Source organism: Panthera onca, chromosome B4, assembly GCF_046562875.1.
Source record: "Panthera onca isolate mPanOnc1 chromosome B4, mPanOnc1 haplotype 2, whole genome shotgun sequence".
Classification (NCBI taxonomy): domain Eukaryota; kingdom Metazoa; phylum Chordata; class Mammalia; order Carnivora; family Felidae; genus Panthera; species Panthera onca.
In genome coordinates this window covers 110,750,694-110,777,281 of record NC_138345.1, presented here as the reverse complement: position 1 = coordinate 110,777,281, position 26,588 = coordinate 110,750,694, and the positions used below count along the sequence as shown (strand labels likewise).

General features: G+C 38.5%; 1 long non-coding RNA gene across 1 annotated transcript; it reads left to right on the top strand.

The window, feature by feature from the left end:
• The first annotated feature begins 19,053 nt into the window (after positions 1 to 19,053).
• On the top strand, positions 19,054 to 23,941 carry LOC132695467 (uncharacterized). Its single transcript, XR_009617833.3, has 2 exons — positions 19,054 to 19,140; positions 23,609 to 23,941. It is a non-coding gene; the product is annotated as an uncharacterized LOC132695467 (long non-coding RNA).
• The last annotated feature ends 2,647 nt before the right edge of the window (positions 23,942 to 26,588 follow it).

The following is a 26,588-nucleotide window of genomic DNA, read 5'->3' as shown; positions in this document are numbered from 1 at the left end:
ACCATGCTTCATGCATGACTCTGAGTATAGAAGTTGACAACTAGTTGGGGCTCATCGGCTGCTACTGCTCGTTATCTGATGAGCCCCTATGACATGTGGGGAACATCAGCAGGTGCTTGAAACCGGACCGTGAAAGAATCAGGGTTTTACAAAGAGAGCACTGCCATCTTAGGTAATAATGACAGCAATGACACAGCACTTGCTGTATCGTATTCTGTCCTGGGAGTTTGGTGAATATTGAATTATTTAATCTCCACAACAAGACTATCAGGTAGGTTATAGTTTTTATTTTTTTGAATATTTTTTCTTGAAGAAAAAAATATAGATGATACATATAGAAAAGGGCATAAATCCTGAGTGTACATTTCAATGAATTTTCATCAGTTGAACATTCATGTGTAATTGTAACTCAGATAAAGAAGTAGAATATTGGTAGCATCCCAGAGGCACCCCTACCTCCAGTTATTGCCCTTCTCCTCCTTGAGGCTAATCACTATCTTGTCATCATAGAATAGTTCTGCTTGTTTTTAAACTTTCTATAAATTGAATTATATGCTCTTTATGTACATGGAAACCGATACTCTTCTGTATCTGGCTTCTGCAGCCTAATGTTATATTTGCGAGATTTATCCACAGTGTTGCATGTAGCGGTAATTTATTTATTTTCATTGCTGTCAGTATTCCATTGTATAATTATACTGCAATTTATTTATGCACTTGTTTTTTTTTTAAGTTTATTTATTTATTTTGAGAGAGAGAGCACGCAAACAAGGAAGGGGCAGAGAGAGAGGGAGAGAGAATCCCAAGCAGGCTCTGCACTGTCAGCACAGAGCCCAGTGTGGGGTCTGAACCCATGAACTAACTGTGAGATTATGACCGGAGCTGAAGTCAGATGCTTAACTGACTGAGCCATCCAGGTGCCCCTACACACTTCTTAATGTTAAAAAAATATAAGAGCTGTTTCTCGTTTGGGGCTAGAATTAATAGTGGTGTGACTTCAGTCCAATAAGAAATATGTGAGATTATATATATAACTCACATATATAAACTAGTATGTTGATTTCTGTTTGTTTCTATACCTAGAAGTGAAATTTCTAAGTTGTAAAGAATGTTGATGCTCAGCTTTAGCAGATGCTGCCAAACCATCGTTCATAAAGGTTGTGCCAGTTATCCTCGGCATGGGCATGGGGAGAGCTATTCCTTACCCCTTAGTCCAGTGCCTGCCACTCTTCTTTCCCACCCTTGGTCTTTCCTGCATTGAAACAAGCCTAACATGTATCTATAGGCTTTGTCGACACAGCCACCCCTTGGCCACCCCTAGGATCAAGATTTGCACCTGCCAGGAATTTGATCTTCTTGAAAAATGGGCTTAAGGAAGAAGCCCATGCAGGCAAGAAATTCTGAAATCCTGGGTGTCTGGACTGTTGTCCAGGGGAGGAGAGGACATGCGTTCCGGGTGGGTATGTTCTTGGGCTCCACAGACTCCTTACTTCATAGGTTAGAGCAGAGCCAGAGTGCATCCCTCTCGACTAAGTCTGAGGACAGTATTGGGAGTCCCAGTAGTTCCACTTCTTCATCAAGACTTGATCTTGTTAGTCCTCTTTTTGTTAGCCATTCTGCTGGCTAAGTGGTGGCATCTCATTGTGGGTTGAACTGATGATCTGTGAGGCAGACCATTTTTTCCTTTAATTTTTTTTTTTTTTTTTTTTTTTTTACCATTTGGATATGCTCTCTTGTGAAGTGTCTGTTCAACTGTTTCCCACAATTTTCTATTAGGTAGTTGGTTGTTATTATCATCTGAATCCGAAGCACAGAGAGGAAAAATAATTTCTTCCAAGGTGCCACAACTAGAAAATGGAAGCAAAGCTGGGTTTGAATCCAGGACATCTGACTTCACAGTCTACTCTCCTAATCCTCTCAGCTGGTCAGACAAAGAACCCAAATTGGAGTTTTTCATCTGTTATGATCCACCGATATATTGTTAGGACTTCCTCTTGCTGAGGAAAAGAGTTGTACTCAAGATGCCCGAGTGGAGATTACTTTAGATAAGGTAAAATTACCACAAACTCGATGGCTTAAAATGACAGACGTTTACTCTCTTAGAGTTCTGGAGTTCGAAAGTCCAAAGGAGGTTTTATGAGATTGAACGCGAGGTTCTCTCTGTGGAGGCTCTAGGGGGAGTCCTTTTCTTTATCGGTTCCATCTTGCGCCTTGCTGCATTCCTTGACTCATGGCTCTTTGCTCTATCTTCAGGGCCAGAATCTTCTAGTCTCTCTCTACTTCACCATCATCTTCTTTGTGGTTACATCTTCTTCTGCCCACTTCCTATAAGGACATTTGTGATTGCCTTTCAGACCCACCTGGATAATCTAAGGTACTCGTCTCATCTCAAGATCCTTAACTCAGGGATCTCTAAAAAGACACTTTCTCTACACAAGACACTAGTCACAGGTTTCAGGACTAGAAATGAGATCTCTTTGGGGACCATTAGGAGCCTACCCTATCCCTCCACCATTTTAATTCTATATGTTTGTGTCATTTGTTTTTGCCTGTGAAGGTTTGCACTTGGAAAAAAAAACTGGTTTATTGCCTGATTCACGTATGGTCACTATCCGCCAAACCATTCAGAACACATCTGCTCAAAAATTTCTGTCTTTGTGGTTCCCACAAACCCCTTACTTACATAGGATCTGTTAAAGTGTTCTAGTCAGGCATAAGGAATAGTTAGAATTTATGTCTTACCTCAGATATAAATTCTATAGATGATTCATGGGGTTTCTTACTGTAAAATCACCCTTCTTGGAAGCTTCCCCTTCTAGGAACCTAATATGCTTTCAAATTTTCTATTTAAAAAATGCCCTCCTGAGCCACTTCTGTTGTGTTCATATAGCGAATCCTGGTCAGCAGTGACAGGAAGTTCACTTCCGTGCAAGGGCTGGCTGGTCCTGGGACACCTGTTGTGCCGTTAGCGAACACGAGATGTCTAACAGGTGCTGCCTGGCCCCCTGGGTGTCAGGTGGAACCTCAGCTGCTTCTTAGACCCAGGATCTTCATGGCTTTATCCAGAGGCCTGGAGTTCCCTCTCATCCTGCTTTTCATCTTCCACATGATTCGCATTGTGTGTGGTTTAAATCTGGGTCCCCAGAAGAACATTTTTATTCTGTAGCCATTCATTAGTTCATTCAACACATGTTCGCCAAGTGCCTACTTTGTACGTGCCAATTTGCTGGATGCTGCAGATGTAAGAATGAGTGGAGCATAGATCCTGCCCCCAGGATATCAAGTTTGTTTAGTTCAAATACGATAATTTTGCCTATTTTTTTTCAACAGCAACTGACAGAAACCAAATGCACACCGACTAAACGTTAAAGAATACATTTTGATTTAGATACTGGAAAAGTCCAGGGATGGTACTCTGTGTCAGTCAGAGTCTAAACAAAGAAGAATTCAGTCAGCAGTGGGCACATGCATGCACATATACACAGACACACAGTAGAGGATTTATTAGCAGAATCCAACCAATGCCAATGTAGAGGCTGGTTAAGCCGTTTCTGTAAGGCTGTGGTCTTCTTTTCCAGTGCTGGAGCTTAAAGACCTCAGGGCTAGCTGTCAGGCAGGGAAGCAAAGCGTAAAGTGGGTTACAGGAGTAAACTGAGTGCCTGTGACCACGAACCAGAACCTACGAGAATGGCCTGGAACCCATGTCCGTCTCTCACTACCCCCAGATCATACCGGATTTCTGCGAGGGTCCAGCAGAAGGAAACCTGGCACCCTTTGTTACAAAGCTAAATCTGCACGTGGTCCCACAGTCGGTGCAGCTGTGGGAGAATGCAGGGGGAAAGTGGAACAGGTGTAAATCTGGCTGCCGCCCCACAAAATACAAAGGCAAGTTCATAGATACTGTGCTGCAACAGCATTTCATGTCCCTGCCTGACCCTTTCAGGCATAAAAATGATATGACTGACTTCGCATCTACCTTCCAAAGCCCATGCAGAATGTCTTCGTGTTACACTCTAACCGAAAACATACAACGAAGGAGATGCTGGGAGATGTAGTTCATCATAGCCAAGGTGACGCATTTCCAAACAACTCCCATCCTGGCATGAGGAATGGCTGGCTGGAGGGGTCCAAACAGTGTCCTCAGAAATCTCTCAGCTCTATTTCTCTTCTGACTTTTCTTTCTCTTTCACGTTAGCTTTATAAGCCCAGTGGAAAGAGAGCTTGTCTTTCTCAACCGGTCACTTGACTTGTTTTATCAAGTCTTGGCTGTCACTTGTTGTCTGATTAACCCCAGGGAACGTAGCACTCTCACTGGGCAGCCCTGGGTCACTTGCCTTCTCCGGAAGTCAGAGTATGGGGTCAGACTCATTCTACCTCCAGGCACTAGGGATACAGGAGGGGTGGTTCTCCAAGAGAAAAGCAATGTATTGGTACTAAAAATAGCAAACTAAGCCCCAAACCAAAGTTCCCTAACAGAGATAGAAACTTAGGGAAAGGTGTTGCCACAGGACATGATTGCATCGGATATGTAAGCAGCTGGCTACATGAGAGTAAATGCTAGGCTGCAATCTGAAAGCACATGGTGTCTCTATTGTCTCTCTTGTTATCCAGCTATGTGGTCTCAGGCAAGTTGCTCAACCTCTCTGGAGATAAATTATCTCATTTGACAAGGAGAAAATTTAGCCTAGATTCATTAGTTCATCCAGAAAGCAATGATCAAATATTTAATCGTATGTCACACGCTGTGATAAACAGGAAGCCCTTAAGGAAGTTTTCGTCTCATGAGAGAGACAGACAAATAAAGTTACAACACATATAATGGATGCAGAACAGGGAGAAAAAAGTACCTGTCTGGGGCAGAGGGGGTTGGAGGCTTCTTAGGGAAGAACATCTAAAGAAAGCCTTTTAAAGGACAAGTAAGGTCCTATTGGGGGATAGGTTGAGGGAGCTCATTCAGTTAGTGGTAGATATAAAGGTGCAGAGCTGTGGGGAAGCATGCCACATTAGAGGCGAACTTCAAGCCTTCGGAATGGTCAAGTGCAGGGCCCTTGTGGTCAACTAGCAAAAGATAAGTTCTCTGCTGAGGATGCAAAGAAGAATATTCTATGCCATGCTAAGGAGCATGGCCTTCATCTTACAGGAGGTGAGGCTCAATGGCACTGTTTTGAGCACGGAGTCTCATGAGTGATATTTAAGAAATTAGGTATCATTGAGAAAGAAAGAAGTGAGAGCAGAACAGGAGATGGGTTAGGAAATAATTTCTAGTATTCAGGTGACAGAGGCTGCAAGCCTGGACATGGGAAGAGGTATTCTGTTTGGAGTTAGGGGGTATTTAGGAGGCGACCTGTCAGGATTTACAGATATTCAATTGTGAAGAGAGAGCGGAAGAGAAAATGCCAATTTCCAGGTTCACAACCAAGATGAAACGGTGGGGCTACAACCATTAAGAATTGGAAAAACTGGAGGAGGAAGTTGGAAAGAGGTGGTGGGTGTTGAGTTCAGTTTGGAGTGTGCTGAATTAAAATTGCTTTCAGGATGCCCACGTGGAGAAATCCATGAGGACCAGAGCTTTTAACTTTTAAGAAGCCTTGATTTGATGTCATTTCAGTCATGTAGCTTTTTGAGCTTTTCTTATCTACTCATAAGGATGTAAGGATATATATCAGGAAGATATAAGACCTTGAGAAATGTTTGGTAGATATAATGTGTGTCTTAATGTACTTTTTCCACTGTTTAGGGGGAATGTACAAGCTGTATTTTATGATTCATACACTAAAAGAACTAAAATAACCCATGTATTCCTAGTTTCCCTTTAATTTCATCACAGAGGAAAATCGTAGAATAAGAAAGAAGAAATCTTTCTTTTTGATGATTCTTCATAAAAAGCTTTCTGCACTCCTCATCTGAATTGACAGTCCGTGTGACAAATTATTTTTGGTAAAGGAATAGGTTTTTGTCTTCAAAGTTATGGTAAGTAATGTATTATTACCATTCTTCACTATAAGAATGCAAAAGATACCCCACATAATGAGATCTTTACACTGCAATAAGAAGACAATCTACAGTCCTATTTCTAACTAAGTAGTCATTTTCTTAAAAAAAAATCTTTTATTTATATAATGTTGCATGTAGCTAGAGACAGTAGGTTTGTGCTGAGCCACAGGAGTTCTTTCTAGAGTTGTGTCAAACACTACTGCATTTTAAAATGATTGTAAAAGTAAATTTGCCCAACATTTTGGGGGCCCTCTGTTCAATTTCAAGCAACTTGATGAAACACATACAAATGGAACAGATTTGAACATGATTGCATTTTGCCGGGGGTGGGGGAGCAGGGGAAGTTCACTGGGGTTAGGGTTCATCTTTTCTTCTAATAGAGGGAAATTCAGAAGACTAAATCCAATCTTCACATTCCTGTAAGTTTTCTTTTTTTGGGCTCAGGAAGGCAAAGGAATCACTACAAATGTATTCATCCATGGTAGTGTAGGGAACATCACGTTTCCCCCTTAACTCTTTCTTAAATTGGATTTATTGGCTTAACTGGAGCCAAGGTTCAGTGACTTTTGACATACTAAAAATTTGGATTCTGCTTGTTTATTATGAGCACCCAGAGTAGTTCATGAAATTGGCACTAAACACAGACATGATGTGTTTAAAAATCACGCCTGACCCACTATTCTGCCTACTGCAATGTGTAGCATAATGCAAGTGCTAATTACAGAGCTACTTAAGGTGGTTGTTTTTGTTTTTTTGCTAAATTAGCCAGCATTTGATTCCTGATTAGGATTTTAATATTGTTAAATTCCCATCACGTTTAATCTGACTCAGAAATTATCTGTATGAGACTATCAGCTCATTAACCCATCATCTCACTAATTTAATCATTTACTGCCTTTCAAAAGCTATTTGTCTCCTGCAGGAAAGAGATTCTGGGAGGTGGTGGCAGAAGTGTAAACTACAGGAAGGAAGAACAATGCAAGAAGATGAGAACTGGAAACTTCTAAATAACATGAGAACAACCTCATTTCTCATTTATTGAAACTATTTTAGTTATGTGCTTTGGGTAGACTTATATCTTATGCGGTCACTGAAGAGTTGGAAAGAAGTTCCCTTTCCCTCAAAACCTACTTGCTAGCGGAGGAATCTGTTTGGCACATATCATCACCTGTGGTCCAATGACTCCTTTTGGAATATTTTCGAAGACAGGACATCCTGCTCACTGCAAGGTGGCTTCGGAGGGTGCACAGTTTTCTTTTCCTGGAATCAGTCTTCCTGCTATGTCTATTTGATCTTTCTGCTACCCATTGGAAAGACCAGGAAGGGAGTCTCCCTCATACCTTTTTTTCTTATTTTAGCAAAATATCTTAGTTCCTTCAGTCTTTCTCCAAATAAAAACACATGTTGGATGAATGAAGGTAAGTAGGCCATTAGTGTGCTTATATTTTATAGACGAGAAAGTTGAGACTTGGAAAGTTATTGATTTGCCCAAAGTGCATATTTAGTAAAGGACAGAGCTACAGTTTGAGGAAAGACTTGTTACATTCCAAAGCTCTTGATTCTCAGAAATGACATCTGAATCAATTTAATAAACTATCAAGTTGACTCAGAGTACTGTGGAGAAGCCAGGCCAGATATTAGGTGTGGAACTCCTGAGTTTTGAATATGGAATGGTTTATATATTGTTTTTAAATAAATATATATGGGAGATTTAAAAAAAATGATGAAACAAGATTAGGACCTGAGGGATGTGGAGGGAATGTTTGACATTTCCCATGTCTCAGAATTTAGGACCTAGAGGAATATGAGAGATCAATTGATCTGAAGTATGATCTTTTTAATTGGTCTTTATGTACATCTAACCACAGCCCCTTCTCAGTTCAGTTTTTATTATTTTTATAATTTTTTATTTTATTTTATTCCAGAATTCACAGTTTTTAAAAAAAATCCTATTATGGAATAGATATTTGTGATATTTTTTTCTAGTTAAGACTTTGGGCTTGTCATTATTCTTGTTTGGTAATTTCTACCAGATCTTTGTGAGAACACCAAGGTTAAAATGTACTCAATATTGAACTCATTGCTCAGTTGTGTCTTTTCTCAGTACCCATTACAGTGAGATACTTAATTTCTTTTATCTGGACCCTATGTTCCTATTAGTATAGCCTAAGGCTATGTCTGATTCCCTCTGCACAACTTCAGGAGGGTTGGGAGATTACAGTTGGGGTTTAACCTAGGTGGTGGAGTTTTGGTAGATTCAAGACTGACCCAAGCTGTGGGAACCATAGGAATTAAAAGGATCATAAAAAATCAGAGGTTGTGTGTGTGTGCATGTGTATATATGTGCATATGTACGTTTTATGTGCTTTAGAAGTTAAGTGAGCTATGTAAGCCAGAGTAGCCAAACAATCTCCAGAAGAGGAAAACTTCAGAAGCACACATGCCAACCTAGAATACAGGCCAAGGGATTGAAGTCCATGACAGATTGTGTCAGTAAAGATGGAGTGGGATAGGGGAGGAGAGGATCCTTTCACATTAATATGTTGTATGCAACATGATGGTTAATGATGATTATGATGATTGGACCATGATCCCTGCCAGAGTTTTGGAATAGAAGCCAGTACCTTGGGGAAGGTGCTGCCAAGGTTAGTTTGACTGTCAATTTCCCAGACAGGTCGTGCTGGGACTCAGTGCAGGTTGAACACCAGTAGGAAAATGGGAACACCAATCCCAAAGTCAAAGCTCAAGTCAAGAACAGTCAGCGCCAAAGGTTGGGAGTTTGGGGAGGGCATAGCTTAGTGCAGACACACCATCAAGGCCCTCCAGATAACTGGTTTCATGGCCCCACAACTAATGCCAAGTCCTCTCCAGAAAATCCCAATGTGCTTATTTCCCAGTGAAGCCTACCTCAGTGGAAAAGGTGGACTGATAAGAATTAGCCAGAGGACCTCAGTACCTGCAGTTTGGTAAATGGAGAAGGCAAGATCCATGAATAGAGCCCGTGGGTCTATGCCCAGAGCTGTCTCATAGCTCCCTGGAACCACAACACTTTCACCCTCCTCAACTTCTCTTGTTTGGGTATCTCCTGCCACCACTTTATTGAAATTGCTTCTTTGAATATCGCTAGCAGATTCCTGATAGGTAGATCCAGAAGTTTTTTCTCAGTTCCCACTTTTCTTCCTGCTTTTAACAATTAACTCTGTCAGTCAATCCCTCCTTCCAATGCTTTCTTGTCCTATACATCTCTGGTTAATGACTCTCTCTCCTAGGAGAGCTCTTCTTCCTTGTTCTTGTGCAAATAAACTTGGTAGTTCCTATGACTCTGTTCTTCATTACCCGCTCTTCTCCCTTTTTACTGCCTCCTCCATGATTTCAACTATTTTCAGGGCTTCAAATATTTGTTCTATATGCATAATTCTCAAATCTGTATCATCAGGCCTGACTTTTTTGTTTCAGCCCCATATAGGAACTTTCTGTTTGGGAGCAAAATAATGACTATAAAACATGTTGAAATTAGTATGTTCACATTTGAACAAGAGGACCTGATTTCTGGGGAAAACTATGCTCTAGGCTAAAATAGGCACAATGGTGACATTTACAAAGAGATCAGTTCAACACAACTGGTTAAGAGATACTAGAAGATAAGGGCCCTTGGGTGGCTCAGTCAGTTAAGAGTCTGACTCTGGATTTTGGCTCAGGTCATGGTCTCAGGCTCACGTATTGTTCTCACGGTTTGTGAGTTCCAGACCCACGTTAACTGTTCAGTGAGTTTGAGCCCCATGTTGGGCTCTGTGCTGACAGCACGGAGCCTACTTGGGATTTGCTCTCTTCCTCTCTCTCTCTGCCCCACTGCTGCTGCTTCTCTCTCTCTCTCTCTCTCTCTCTCAAAATAAATAAATAAGCTTTAAAAAAGATATACTAGAAGATAAATATCTGGGCTTTTCCATTTTAAAATAAATGTAATCTCAGAAGCATGATATGTGTCACCTCACAGCAAATTCCCCACTAATTCAGTTTAGTGTTACTTTTATCAGTATGCAAGAGTTTCCCTTTAGGCTCCCTCTTACCCCACCTATTTGGTTTCCTCTGTTAAGGGGCAGGGTATCAAGTATTTAGGACAGTTACATGACAGGTCTACAGGAAATGATTATGAGTCACACTCTAAGACAGGGAGGGCATCTTCTGTGCTCTGTGTACCATGCTGCATCAGGCTCTTTTCCCTCCAAGTCATCCTCCTTGTCTAGAAAATAGCATGGAAGTTCCTCAAAAACTTAAAAATAGAATTACCACGTGGTCCAGTAATTCCACAACTGGGCATTTACCCAATGAAAATGAAAACACTAATTTGCAAAGATCTGTGAACCCCTATGTTTACTAGAGCATTACTTACAAGAGCCAAGATATGGAAGCATCCCAGTGTCCAGCCATAGGTTAGATGAATGGATAAAGAAGATGTGGTGTCTGTATACAACAGAGTATTACTTGGTCATAAAAGAGTGACATCTTTCCATTTGCAATAGCATGGATGGATGTAGAGGGCATAATGCCCAGTGAAGTAAGTCAGTCAGAGAAGTAAATACCATATGACTTCACTCATATGCAAAATTTAAGAGACAAAAGAATGAAAGAAAGAAAGAAAGAAAGAAAGAAAGAAAGAAAGAAAGAAGACAAACAAAAAACAGAATCTTCAATATAGAGAACAAACTGGTGGTTGCCAGAAGGGAGATTGGTGGGGTGATGGGTGAAATAGGTGAAGGGGATGAAGAGTACGCTTACCGTAATGAGCACTGAGTAATGTACAGAATTGTTGAATCGCTATATTGTACACCTCAAACTAACATAACACTGTGCATTAATTATACTGGAATTAAAAATATACATAAAAATAGTAAAATAACAAAATAAAATAAAAATAAAATCAAGTTGCTTCTCCGCTTTCTCTCTTCTCCCTAATGTCATCCCCCAGGTAAAATTCCAGCCCTGAAACAATGTGTCTTAGAAGGAAAACTGCATCTGGTGCTGAGGTTGACAATTTCTTTAAATCTTTATTTCTGTTTCAGTGTTGACTAGGCATATTAGTGTAAGAGAAAAAAACACAGAAAAACAAGGCTAATATTTCAAGGTATAAACCTTCCACATACGTTTTACTTTTATACACACTTGGGAGAAAACTATCAGAGTTATCACCAAGGAGGAACAGCAGGGGAACCAAATAAGATTGCCTGGACCACTGGACCACCTTAACATGTTACAAGGACTTGCAAGTATCCGGAGATGGAGGTACAGAGCTAGTTTAAGCTTGGAAGTAGGTGATGTGGTAAAATTGCCCAGGGGGGTGGTAGTGGGCAGGAATCTGAAAGGATTCAAAATAAATACAGACTGGAAGGAAGAGTTCTGGATTTTAATTACACATATAACAAAACTAGCATTAATTGAGCACAGAATGTCAAGCACTGTTCTAAGTACATTGTAGGTATTAAGTTATCTAATCCTCATAGCAATCCTCTACTGGATAAAATATATCCATTTTACAAAGGAGATATTGAGGCAGAGTAAGTGGCAGAGCTGGGTCTCTGAAACTGAGGCTCCAGATCTCATACTCTTTTTTTTAAATTTTAAGTGTATTTATTTTGAGAGAGAGAGATAGAGGGAGGGAGGCAGGGAGAGAAAGTGCACATGAGCTGGGGAGGAACAGAGGGAGAGAGAGAAAGAGGGAGAGAAACCCATGCAGGCTCCATGCTGTCAGCAACACAGGCTCAAAGTCACACACCATTGCAGTGGGGCCTGAACTCACAAAGTGTGAGACCATGACCTGAGCCGAAATCAAGTGTCCGACGCTTAACTGACTGAGCCACCCAGGTGCCCAGGATCTCATAATCATAAGCATCACACTATGATGCTTGTAAATCAAAGTATGAAAGTTGGATAACTTTTGGGGTTCTTCGCCCACTCATTCTGGTGAGCGCGCCATCATTAATAAATTATGTGACTTTATTTTCTCATCGTATGATCTATTTTGCATGGTTGGCATCAGGGTCTGGAGGACCTTCTGGACAGGGAGAAGTCAGAAACTCAGGCTCATCTATCTGATGCCATAAGCAAGCTGACTCAGAATCGGAGCCATGTGAACAGTCTCTTGCTTAGATTTCCCTCCGTGTCCTTCACATCATCTTGGAGAATTGGACCCACCTACCGGAGGGAGAAGACTGGGGTCACCACTGCTCTCTTGAAATTTCATGTAAGTAACCAGTAAACTGAACACATATGACTCATGAGAAACGCAAAATGCAACATTGTTTTTATCTTCCACCATTCTTTTATCCTTTATTTGGTGGAGGCGATCTTTCTTTGTTGATGGATGAAAACTCCAGAAGGACACATGGTCTGTTCATTTTTACTTAATGAACTAATTGACTATGGTCCATTTAAGTTGCAAACAGTATAATTTAACTATTTAGAATGTCAAACCCCATATTAGGTAAGACTGCAGTGTATCCCTATGATCTGGAAGAGAACATCTGACACTACCATAAGAGAAGCATTCCTAGCAGCCAAAGACAGGGAAATGGGTATCCCTGTGGGGATGAAGGATCTCACTTTTGGCATGGGTTCTGGGGATGTAGCCCTGGGTGCACGCAGCCAGTGAAATTTTTCTTTGATTTCTTAATTTTAATTAAAAATTTACATCAGTCTTTTATTTACTTCCAGAACATATCCATATTAAAGAATGTTAAAATGTTTAACATTATTTACTGGGGAAATTGCTATCCTTCTCTTTTCCTTACCTCTTCAGTCTCTAAATAGAGTTTAAAGAAACACCTGATGTTGATCCCCTTCAACTTGCTGCCTGCTTCCAGCTTGACAATCCCAGGCTCAGCCTCTAGCATCCAGATTCAAACTCAGGCCGTTAAAAAGCGCCCAAGAATCAAGCACATGTGCCAAACTTTAACATTTGCTTAAAGTCTGTGGTGGACACCTGGATGTCTGCTATGTAACGTTCTACACTTTTTTTGATATAAGTTTGAAATCTTTCATATTTATGAAACGCAAACAAAATGAAAATTAAAGCAAAATCTAGTCTCATTGTTACCTGGGAACCCAGACTTTTCTCCTTACACTTCTCCTACCATTTCCTGAACAGGATGTACAGATCTCTAATTTCACATCTTAACATAGTCCATTCCCCAGAATGAAAATTTATTTTAATTATCTTCTCTGAGTCCCACCCCTTTTTGATGAGTTTAAATTTCCTCTCCCACAGATATTCATGCCAAGTATCCTTGTTCTTCATTTAATTACTGCCTCCTCTAAACAGCTGAAATACCTGTGACCTGGCCGATTCTTGCATCCCAATCAGCCTATCATGGTTATTTATCTTTTTCCTGATGTCCCTTTTTCTCCTCAGTTAATAAGTGCCAGCAAAGCACTTAAAAAGTATTTGTTGAAAAAATAACCGAAAGACATTGAAAAGCATTTACAAACAGACTATGTATATGCGTATTCATACTTGCCATGTGTTTGCCAACATATATGTGAAGAATTATAATTGCATGGAAAAACGCTTATGATGTAATGCAGAAAGAAAAGGTCAGGATGCAAAACCTTTCATACCATCTGAGCTCATTAAAATTCTGTACAAGTGCGCCTTCATAACTGCATGATAGCTCATCATTTGGATGTGAACTGATAACCTTTTAAGAAAGAATGGAGCCGTTCTTAATAAATTCAGAAAATTCTCTCTAATACAGAATGATGGAAGCTTGTGTATTTATTCATTCTCCTCCTTATCATAATGTCATTTCTTTTTCTAGCACTTTCCAACATCCAGAGAATGTGTTAAGGAACCTACTGCCTCTATTTACAGAGGCTTTCGGACTGGATCTAATAGTCAATATTCAGAGTATTAGCATCAATATTCTGAAAGAACAATTGGGAAATGTAGACATTCACAAACTTCTTTCATACAGTTAGAGCTTCAAAAATTAAAACACTTTGCTCATTTGTTCTCCAGTGCCTGATAACAATAGTGAGACACCTATCTCTTGGCAATGGCATTAGAGTTACGATTAAATATTATCTTAGTCCTGAGACTGTGATTTCCTAAAGCCAGTGCATAGATCAAAGTGGCTGAATAAAGATACCTGGAGAAGCTTTTAAGAAAAACAAGCAAACAAATAAAAACAAAACTGATTCCGGGGCCCTAATTCTAGAGTGTGGCCCAGAAAACTGTGTTTTATAAATTTCCAAAGAGGTTCTGATAAATAACCAGGTTTGGGAACCACTGCCCCAGGGAGCTGTAGTGTAATCCAATTATTTTCTGGCAGCCTGAAGGAAAGAAGTGAAGGTAGATTGTGATTTATTGTGAGAAACATGGATTCCCCAGAGTCTCTCCCTGGAAGACATTTTAAAAATCTATTTCAAGATAGTTATTTCCCGGGGGTGTGTTGATTGTCATTCTAAAGCCGTGGCAGAGATTTGATGAACTTTGCAGGTCACTTCCAACTGTCCAATTTTATAAAAATGTGCTTAGTTTTGTAAATGTTGCAATGATCTTTAGAAAAGATTTTCCCTCTAGAAAAGAGCGCATTTACTTCACACCCATTAAGCTAAGTGATCGTGACATGTTCACACCCCTGAGCACATTTAGTTCTTGATAGAAAATGAGACATTTACTGTGGGCACATGAAGACATTGGAGATTTTATTGCGGCTTTCATTTCTCAAAAAAAAAAAAAAAAAAAAACCACTATGTTAAACATAAAACTAATATTTATTTCCTTCATTTTGTAGATAACTTTCTTTGTAAAGAATATAGAACAATTTTCTCAATTTCACACAAAAAATGACTCATTTTCAACAAATGCCTCATTCTAAATTTTTTTTAACGTTTATTTATTTTTGAGATAGAGACAGAGCATGAATTGGGGATGGTCAGAGAGAGAAGGAGACACAGAATCTGAAACAGGCTCCAGGCTCTGAGCTGTCAGCACAGAGTCCCACGCGGGGTTCGAACTCACAGGGCGTGAGATCATGACCTGAGCTGAAGTCGGAGGCTCAACCGACTAAGCCACCCAGGTGCCCCAACAGATGCCTCATTCTAATCCAATCTTATGGTACTCTCTTTAGTGATTTTTTACAAAAAAAACCCCCATATTTTAACCCAAGATTTAATGTATTTTATAACGCACAAAGCACTCTGTCCCAAATTTTTAGCTTTCATAAGATCCTACCTAGAGGAATTATTACAGTAGTGGAAAATTGATATTTTTATATGGACACCATCCTTGTGTGCTATGGAAATCTGCTATTATCCAATGCAAGTGGTCCTGGTGAGTTGGCCAATGACTATATCTGCTCCTTTAGGCTCAAGGATGAACATGTGATCCCAGGTGGGCCAATTATGATAGCCTGTCCTTCCAGGAGCAGTGATTGACTTAGGAGTGAGCATTTGGCCTAAGAAAGACCAATCTGGGGGCAAATGGGTGGCACAGTCGGCTGAGCATGGGACTTTGGTTCAGGTTATTCATCTCAGGGTTTGTGAGTTCAAGCTTCACATGGGGCTTGCTGCTGTTGGCCTGTCAGCATAGAGCCTGCTTTGGATCCTCTGTGATGTCCCCACCCCCCTCTACCCCTTTCCTCCTCATGCTCTCTCTCTCAAAATATAAATAAAACATTAAAAAGAAGAAGAAGAAGAAGAAGAAGAAGAAGAAGAAGAAGAAGAGAAAGAAAGAAAGAAAGAAAGAAAGAAAGAAAGAAAGAAAGAAAGACCAATCTGGTGCTGAGTGGTATAATTGCTGCCTTCCCTTTCCTAAACTGGAAAAATGTGATTCTGGGTCAATTAGAAGTAGTTTTTCCTACCAAATGATGAGGATTTGTTTGCATAAGAAAGTGAATCTTTGGAGAGAGATAGAAAAGAGGGATAGGGAAAGACACTTAAGACATTCTGGATCTAATTGTGTTGACTCTTGAACTTCTAGAATGTGAAGTACCTGAATTTGTTCTTTGAGCTATCTTGAATTGAGTTTGAAAGCAAAATGAATTGCAGACAAAAAAGCCTGACTAATACAATTATTTTCTGTGTTTTCCAGATGAGTAAGGTGAAGCCCAGAAAAGTTATGTAACTTGACCTAGTTGCTAAGTAAATCAGACCTGAACGCGGGCACTAACACTCTAAATTCTGTGTTCTTTCTACAAAACTGCCATTCTTAGCATCTATTGAAGAGATCTTACACCCAGGGAAAAAGTGATGTAAGAACAGATCAAATATGACTGGCTGAGAAGGATATTACACTGAAATACTAGTATAACTAGCTAAATTGCTTTTGGCCCAAATTTACAGAGGTCTTTGCATAAATTGGGAGTCTAAGGTGTCAAATATAAAAAGTGAATCTACTAAGTACCAAAAATAAAATTAGAATTTAAACCTTATATTACCCAAAGATAAGCACATTTTGTTCAAGTTCGCAAGTATTTTCAGTGAATTTTGTTAATCATGGGGAGAAGCAAGTTCAGACATAAATTCCATCACGATGTACAAATCTACCATAATGTTCTGAAGACAAGCAGAGATCGTCTGTTTCAAGTTAAAATTTTAGAACTGGCAGGACCTTATAACTTAACCTCACAATGGCAGGCTAGATTGAACAACCAGAACCTGTGATTGTTTTCCAATCAAAGTAAAATTAATTTACCATCTAGTGACACATTAAAACTTGTCTCTTCAGAGTCCCATTGTACCTGGAAGGGTTCTTTGATTTTCCTCTCCTGTTCCTATTCTACTCCTGTCCTTCTTTGACAAAATGCTATTCTACGAAGAAGAATCTGAAGAGCATGAGGTCTAAAATTTGTATATTTAAGAAAGTACTAAAGAAAAGAACATGGAATACACATGAAAAGCAAACTGCTAACATGCCTGAATACATACTATTCATCTTTGGATTTAATTTTTCTCTTTTAGAAGTTGTGTTTAAAAAAAAAGTTTTTTTTAAAGATGTAACAAATGATGCATAAAAATCACAGTAACCTCTATATAATCTAGTAGCACAGTACTAAAATGAGTACCTAGGAATCCACCATTGATCTCAAGAACTAGAACTTGATTAATCCTTGTAGCACACCAAATGTAGCAGAGACATTCTCTGTGCCTCCTGCTCAGAGGCTACTACTTTCCTGAAATCATTATTTAATTTATAGTTGTTTTTTTTTTAAATTGAGGTTTCCATAGCAACGTATTGTTTGGTATTTCTTGAGTCTGAGCATTTTGAGCTGTAGGTAAGCACCTGTGACTTGTTTATTTCATTTCACATTACATTTCTACAATGTAATTCATATAATGTAATTCATATACTTCCAAGTAGCTACAGTTCATTCCCTTTTAGTCCAAATAATATCCCATGGTGTAACTTTAGTAATTCAGTTAGCACTTTCTTATCCCTGGAAATTTGAGGGGGTTTTTCCCCATTTTTTTGCATATGTGAATAATATTGTCTCAAATATTCTTATTCACGTCTCTTGTACATGTACAAGCATTTTTCAAGGACAGATATCTAAAAGAGGAATTGTTTGGTTTGGGGGTATAGAATATTTAACTTAATATGAAGGTGTCAAACCTGTTTCCAAAGTGATAAATCAGTTTACATTTTTACCAGCAGTATATGAATATCCATTGGTTCAAATCCTTACAAATATTGATCAACGTCAGACCTGTATTTGTGTACACTTAGTGGTTATAAAATTGTATCTTATTGTGGTCTTAATTTTCATTTCTGTGATTACTAATAAAGTTGAATGTCTTTTCTTGTGTATGTTCAGCATCTGTAATTCCTACCCATAAAAAACTCTTTATTGAGGCCCCTGGGTGGCCCCTGGGTGGTTAAGCATCTGACTCTTGATTTTGGCTTAGGTCATGATCTCACAGTTCTGAGTTCGAGCCCTATATCAAGTTCTACACTGACAGTGCAGAGCCTGCTTGGGATTCTCTCTATCTCTCTGCCCTTCTCTCACTTGCTCTCTCTCAAAATAAATAAATAAACATTTTTTTTTAAAAAAGCTCTTTATGACTTTTCCCCATTTTTTTTTTTCTCTTGAGTTGTTTGTCTTTTTTCTTGTTTCTTGCAGATGTTTTTAAATACATCCTGGTTCCTATTCCCTTATTGATTCTGTGTGTCAGAAGTATCTTCTTCAAGTTTATGACATTATTTTCCTGAGGTTTTAATATATTTTAAATTTTAATATGGTCAAATTTAGCAACGTTTTCCTTTATTATTCATGCTTTTATGGGGGGTATCTTTTCAAAGAAAACCTCAAGAATATAATATTTCATATTATCTTTCAAAATTTTATTTCTTATATTTCAATCTGGGCTCGTTTATTTCTTTTTCTTTTTTTCCCTTACTGAGAAGTGGCGGGGAGGGGGGGCCTCTGGGGCACAAATTGTTTGATCAACCTGCAGAAATAATTATTTATTGTCTGACTAGACCATATAGCCAGTAGTCTGTGAAAAGTCCCAGGGATGAACCTCAACACTGAAAGCTCTCATAAGAATGGGCTATTTCTGGTGTGGAATGCTAATACATCCTTGACATTTACATTAAAACCTAGCACATAGTAGACACATGTATTAGTGTATGTGTTTATGTATGATTGTGTGTGTGTGTGTGTGTGTGTGTGTTTGTGTGTCTGCATGAGAGAGAAAGAGAGAGAGAGAGGACTTAAAACAATTTAGAAAACATAGTTTAAAAAAGTTTCCTTACATATGATCATTGTTAATAATTAGGTATTACCTTTCTAGACCTTTTCAATATTTCTATGTATTTACATATTTAAATATGTGTACATAAGTATTACGCACATACACAAAGAGAGGTTTTTTTTAAATGTAAATGGTATCTTACTTTTGTTATAGCTCTTACTCTTTTCCTTCCACTTAATGTGTGTGGGAGATCATTCCATGTCCTTATTTAGAAATCTATAGCATTCTACTTAACAGCTGCATAGCATTCTATAGTATGAATGCCTTGTGATGTAAAAATCATTCCCCATTAGTGGCAATTTTTGTTCTTATAAGCCATGCTGCCCTGTACAACCCTCGACCATGAATCTTGGTGCAAGTCTATGTCTTTCTGTAGGACAGAGTCCTAGAAAAAGGGTATGCTGGGTTGAAAGTATATGTGTATTTAAAGCTTTTGATGAATATTCCCAAATTATTATAAATACAAAAACTTTGTCTTATGAATTAAGGCTAGTAAGAAATTTTGACATTGGTATGTCTGTTTATTTTTGAGAGCGTGTTTGACATGATTCCAAATTGTGAAGTCAACTGAATTTTCTCCTTTCTAATCAGCTGTTTGAACATCTCACTGATACTGTTTACATATGCTGGCCTGAAACACTGGCAAAGAGAAACACTTCTGGGTTTGTTTTTCCATTTATTTTTCCCCCTATGGAGAATTCTAAGCAGGAGGGAGGTCCCAGGGCACTATATATCTGAGCTCTGAGTGTACTTCCTCTATGGATTCAACTGGTTCACAGACTTGCTGTGTCCATATCTGATATATTCCTAGCTTCACACAGTAGTACATGAAAAAGATTTGTGTGTGTGTGTGTGTGTGTGTCACTAGAAATTAATACATATTTATTATAGAAAATATTAAAAATGTGTAAAAAGTATTAAGAACACTGAAATCAGCTATAGTTTTATGACCCAAAGATAACCAACATTAATATATTGCTGTATCTTACCAGATGTACAGTTTTTAAACAAAATTGGGACTACGCTATAATACTGTTTTGCAATCTGTTTTATCTCTCCACCTAATAATATATTATGAACTTTCTGCTGTATCAATATAATGTCACTTCAATGTTTGACTTACAAAAAGCATAAGCATTTAAGACTTTAACTGACTCTAACAATTTACAAATACGTCTGTGGTGTGTCAAATTCCATGCTGTTAATACGCAGGTAATAGTAATGGACTGCATTCAACTTAAATGCATATGACCCAAGGCCAATAAATCCTATATGTATTTCTATATTTTATCTGTCACCAATTAGAATAGCTAAATATTACTGAGTACCTACTATCTACTAAATGTTTTGCAAAGCACTTGACAAACACATTATTCCTAATTGTTACAACTAACTTTGGAAGAATGTGTTATCAACATTTTGCAGGAGAAAACAGATTCTAAGAGACTAAGCAATTTTGTTAAGCAAGGTCACATGGTTGGAAAATGGTGAGACTGAGTTAGAAATTAGGTCTATCTGCTAGTAAAACTTCTGCTTTTCTACCCATCATTACTGTTTTGGCCCCACTAAAAATTTTCATGTATGACTTCTGTACTCAAAGTTGCTGCTTTATAGTCACTCTTATTTTTATTTTATTTATTTATTTATTTATTTATTTATTTATTTATTTATTTTTGTATATCCACTTTATGATTAGGCTGTAATTTCTAAGGGAAATTAAGAAACATCAGTCAAAGTTTCTAGTTTCTAGCCCCATAACAGAGTTTTAAGGACATGCGTTTAATCTCGTTATTAATGGAAACGGAGACCTTTGTGTGAGATATTCTGAGAACTTCCGTTACAATTGAAACTGGAGCGCCATCTGTTGGCCATGGAGTTAGAGACACTTAATCCGGGAATATTATAAAGTTATCATCACTATAGCTATCCCCCAAAAGTACTTTTAGCATCAAACTTGGACCAAATATGAAAGGAAATTAGAAGCTAGTAGTATTATCTCTTATTTTTTAAAAATAATTTGAAGTGAAATTCACATAACATAAAATTAACCTTTTATTTATTTCTTTTTAATGTTTATTTTTGAGAGAGAGGGAGAGCGCGGGGTGAGGGAGGTGCAGAGAGAGAGGGAGACAGAGGATCCAAAGTGGGCTCTTCCCTGAAAACAGCCCAATGTGGGGCTGAACTCACAAACCATGAGATCATGACCTGGGCTGAAGTCAGACCTCAACTGACTGAGCCACCCAAGCGCCCCTAAAATTAATCATTTTAAAGTGAATAATTCAGTGGCATTTTGTACACTCTCGATGTTGTTCAGCTACCACTTTTTTCTAGTTACCAAACATTTACCTCACTCATAGACAAACCCACTATTCATTAAGCGTTCTTACCCTGTTACCCCTTCCCTACAGCCCTTGGAAACCTCCAGCCTGAATTCTGTCCTACGGATTTGTCTGTTTTGGATATTTCATATACATGGACTCCTAGAAGATGTGATATTTTGTGTTTGGCTTCTCTCGTGCAGCATAATGTTTTGGAGGTTCATCCATGCCCCAGTGTGTATCACTACTTTATTCCTTTCCATGTGTATACACCACTAGTTGTTTATCCATCATCTATTGATGGGCATTGGGGCTCTTTCGACCTTTTGGCAATTCTGAATCATGCTGCTGTGAACACGAATGTCCATGTACTTGAATACTCACTTTTAATTCTTTGGGGTAAACACCTCATTAGCCTTGTCATTAGCCAAGTCATTAGCCTTGACTTGAAGATGAAGACGTGTATGAGAGTACCTGACAGTGGAGCGAACACTGTTATTTAATGCAAAATGAAACAAATTATTTCAACAGGAGGAAAAAAAAATGATGAATACATCCAAGAATGGACATTTTCTTATGTTTGTCTTTCAGAGGCCTTGCCCACCAGAGTGATTAATTAAAAAGGGTCAGAATGACCTGAGGTGCTTGTTTTAAATTTTTTTTTAACGTTTATTTATTTTTGAGACAGAGAGAGACAGAGCATGAACAGGGGAGGGGCAGAGAGAGAGGGAGACACAGGATCGGAAGCAGGCTCCGGGCTCTGAGCCATCAGCCCAGAGCCCAACGCGGGGCTCGAACTCACGGACCGTGAGATCGTGACCTGAGCTGAAGTCGGACGCCTAACCGACTGAGCCACCCAGGCGCCCCAAGGTGCTTGTTTTAAAATGCAGCCTCTGCTTCATTGTCCCCACTCTCATTTAGCACCTTTGGGTGTGGGAGGAATCTGTTCCTTTACGAAGCTCTCTGTGATGTAGTGTGAGGGTCCCTGGAACTACACACTGAGAAACACTTTCACCACTCGCTAGCTGCATGGTTTGGGCAAATCAGTTGCCTTTAGTAAACCTCAGGTAACTTATCTTTAGTATGAGAACAATATACCTCACTTTATAGATTTATTTTGAAGGTTAAATTAGAAAGCCGTGCTTTGCACAGTGCCAACAAATGTCAAGTGCTTGATAAAGGTCAGACTTCTCTTTTGTTCCTATCAGAAAAGCTGATTCTATTCACCTGGGATTGGGTGCGCTTTCACAACAGAACAGTCCCTGAGTAACGAGAGGGGAGTTGAATGGAGTGTCGATCTATGGCGTTGCTTAGTGTGATGGCAACGTTGTACATTTTCTCCTTGGTGTCAGTGAATGAGAATTTAGTGTTTCACTCCTAAAGGATGATTATATTTTCTGTCTCAGGAGGCACTCCCCATCACTCTGAAGGTGATCTCAGAAGCTCTTCTGAGATGTTTGGTAGAAATTATTTTTAAAAGCACAAATAGGGGCACCTGAGGTGCTAGTTGGTTAAGCATCCAACTCTTGGTCTCAGCTCAGGTCATGATCTTGAGGTTTATGGGTTTGAGAGACCCGTGTCGGGCTCCGCATAGGGTCTGCTTGGGATTCTCTGTCTCCCTCTCTCTCTGCGCTTCCCTCGCTCCCGCTCGTGTTCTCTCTCTCAAAAATAAATGAATAAACATTTTTTAAAAAGTACAAATATTTTTTGTCTTTTACATATCAAACTTTCAGATCCCGGTTTTTAAAAATGTAATGTTCATGTAAAGGAAACGCAAAATTGTATTCCAGATGTTTTTAGTTTTTAAATAAGCCTTTGAATTCTTTCTGTATTAGAATATCTGTGTGCCTAAAAGAAATCATATTGTCACAGCTTAGCAAATATATTCTGACCCCAGTTTGAGAAAATTGTAGTTGTAAATGATTAAGGGAAAAGCTTATCTGTGACTGAACTGACTTGGTAACCATTTATTTCCAATTCCAAAGAGAATTAATTTCAGTGTTTCAAAAAAATATACATATCTGTGTGTGTGTGGTGTGTGTGTGTGTGTGTTTGTGTGTGTATGTGGTTCTCCATGTATATTTGTGCCTTAAAGATCAGTGTCTTTATAAGTGGCAAATGAGAAAAGCTAACCATTAGTTTAGAAAGAAAGAAGTATACACAAGAGGCTATAAAGAACATAGGACAATTAAATGAAATTTGATGTATTTTTCTAGAAGGGCAGGGCAAAAGACAAGTGGTTGCCTCCAGAGATGCAACCTTGGCATATACTGGAACACGTGTACTCCACCTTGAACACTAGTCACAATGTATTGCACATTTAGTTTATGCCAGTCACTACATTCTTCACCTTCTTCAGTCAGGACACCACCTAGTCACATAGGTTAGGTTATATTATCCTTAATTTACAGATGAAGAGACTGGGGCTTCGAGAGATTAACTAGAATGCCTGAAGTCCACAGTTCTTTAGGTGAAAAAGTTGATATTATCAGAGTCATTTTGACTCTTCACCAATGTGTCTTTTTTTTTTTTTTTTTTCATGTCAGGGAAAAAAGGAAACAACTGGCCAGTTCCCTTTCTGGTCTGGAAAAAGAATCCTTCTTGTGGTTGTCATCTGTACTCTTCCTCCATCAAAACTTTGCTTAAGAGAATCGTAGAAGTGGAGAGAGACTTGGACTTCATCAATTCCTGACTCAATTCCTTCATGCAGTTTAAACCTTCTTTGCAAAGGGATGCTGCCATTTCTTCTAATAAAGCCAGATTTGAGGAGTTGACTACTTTGTAAAGCAATGCATCACATATTTGCAGCTGCAATTGTGAGGAAATACTTTATACAAGTCTTTAAATGACCAGTTTTGCCCAATAAAAATTCAACAATGCTTGTTAGTTGTTTCACTCATTAATTGTTCCTTTCTTTGTTTACTCATTCAAAAATATTGATTAACCCAGTTTTTGTCTTATTCAGCTTTGGAATTATAGTCCTAGATAGGCATGAATGTGTTATTTTTTCTGAAAAATCCATTGGGGCTAGTTTATATTAAATTTGTAGGTGATAAAAATTCTTTGTTTTTCTACAATATTGTTGCTGCCAGGTCTATTACATTCTTTACCCCTGAAGTTTAACTTTTCCCTCGAGCTACAGCATCGGATTTTTTAGTTTTGACCCTCTCTGAGCTTTTAAATTCAGATTATCGCCAAAGAAATCATTCCAATTTTCTGGTGTCCAAAAAATTGCTATCTTCCTTCTGTATCTTACTTTTAATATTCATTAAAAATATTGGCTAGAAGAAGACAAGTTCAAAATGCTGATGCCCCATACAGAAATCTCCCCCCCATATTTTGTTACCTAATGCATTACTTAATGTTTTTTGGGTGAATTTATTCAATAAAAACAAGCCCAAATATGCATCCCTAGTCCACAAGTCTTAATTTTGCCTATAACTATTCACGAGAAGTGGCTAAATGCCTTGCTGAAATTCCTGTAAAGAAGAAATCTCACCTTCTGGTGTGATAGTTTCAAGGATTTCTTGTTGGCCAAGGATCTAGCCATTAGGCCTGAGCCAAAGAGATAGGGTCAAGTTTAGTGGCTAAAAGGTACAGCATCAGGGGAGATATAAGTAGCTGTCTTCCAAATGGAAATGAAGTTCAACTCCCATGACTTTTTTTGATCAATCTGTACTACCTTCAGCTATCCACCATTTCATGTTTGGAATATCCACAAACCATATTTTGGGCATAATCTTCTAGAATTGTCCTTGCAATAAATTACTTTTCCCAGGGAAAATTTTGCCATTTCTTTTCTACTCCCTCTGTGCAGCTCTATGATCCTCAATTTTATTATTAATGCTAAAGCAATCTCTCATAAAATGCCAGCCTCCTAGAGACTAATTTATCGGGGTCAGAAACTTGGACAGATTTTGAAGAGCACATTGCTGTTTATTATTTTATTAGTTCTTTTGAGTTGAAATTTACTCTTTGTTAGTTTTAAGAAGTATGATAAGGATTGATTTATGGGAGCTAAGTTTGTTAATTTGTTTTATCTCAATTTTATCTTGTTTTAATTTGTCTAATCTCTGTCATTTGCAAATAAGAGGACCTCTCATTTCTGTAGAAAAGTGAAGTGTACCCAAAAAAGGTTCATGTGCATTATGAAGATTACATCTCGGGAGATCCGACCTGGCTCTTCCTTGCATGAACATTTGTCTTGATCAGTATATGGACATTTTTTTAATGTAAAAGGTAAAAACTTATTGAGGGAACTCCTTCAAAAAGTTCAAATGACATCTCATTCTACAAATGTCCATTTAGGCTTGATATTTTTTCCCATGGTAAGTTACTTATTCTCAAGTGATTGATCCCTTTCCCAAAAGGGATATTTTTTAACTTTTATTTCCTGGTAACATCAATTCTGGTCCCTTTATCAGCTTAGTCATTTCCTCACTTCACCTTTCATTCATTCATTTAAGACAAACTTATTGATCAATAACTATGGCGGGTATTGTTTATGTGTTATGAATACAGTGTTGAATAAGACAAGGAGGTTTAGGCCTCAGGGAATTTACATACACCCACAAATGAGCAAGCTCTTAGGGACTGATAGTGTTGTTTGGGTAAGGCACAGAGTGGGGTGATAAAGATGCACTGGGGTGAGGATGGGACTATTTTAGATGGAGTGGTCAGGAAAGATCTCTCTGAGGAAATAAAATAAAATATAAGCTGAGATTTAAAGGGTAAACCCTGGAGCCATGTGAAAATGCAACCATTTCCATCAAAAGTCAGCCTTAGCAAATGAAGGTTATCATATAAGAAGTGTTTCACTAGTGGCAAGGGTTGGCAGGCCAAGGCCCAGTTCAGACCCAGCCAGCATGTCAATATCATTAAAACGAGACTGTTCATCAAGGAGGAAGCTATTATGATAAACCAATGCTTTAAAGTGCCATTTCAAGTGCCAGACTCTCAAAACTGGGAATCACATGGCTCAATGAGGTTTGAAGGCACGTACTGATGCATGACCAAAAACATCAAGTCCCATTTAAGTGGTGTGGTCGTTCCCAATTATTATGGGAGTATCCACAGACTAATTATGGTAGGCATGTTTGTTTTAATAACAAATGCAGCCAACCCACTACCTAGCTATTGAGTAAAATAAATTCATCCTTTTTCTTCCAAAATAACAACCTGCTTGGCTGAAATTAACTGAAACTATTGTTATTCAATTGTGTACATAATGTCCTGAAGATCATTCTGATGAACCTTTTTTAGTTTCCTCTTCTGCTAGCTAGTTCTGTTCCATGTTCATGGGGATGCACATGAAGACACAAACACACACGGCCTAAGAAAGAAGTGTAGTTGATGAGACATTTATGCTAGTATATATATAACTTCAGTGTATCAGTCTAGTATTTTCTCAAATAAGCATGTCACTAATATATTAGTGTTTATGCAGAGGCAAGGCTAGCAGGTGATCTCATCTAAGTCTTACGGACCTAAAGAAAAGGTGGATTTCAGGCTCTTGGAAAGAATGTG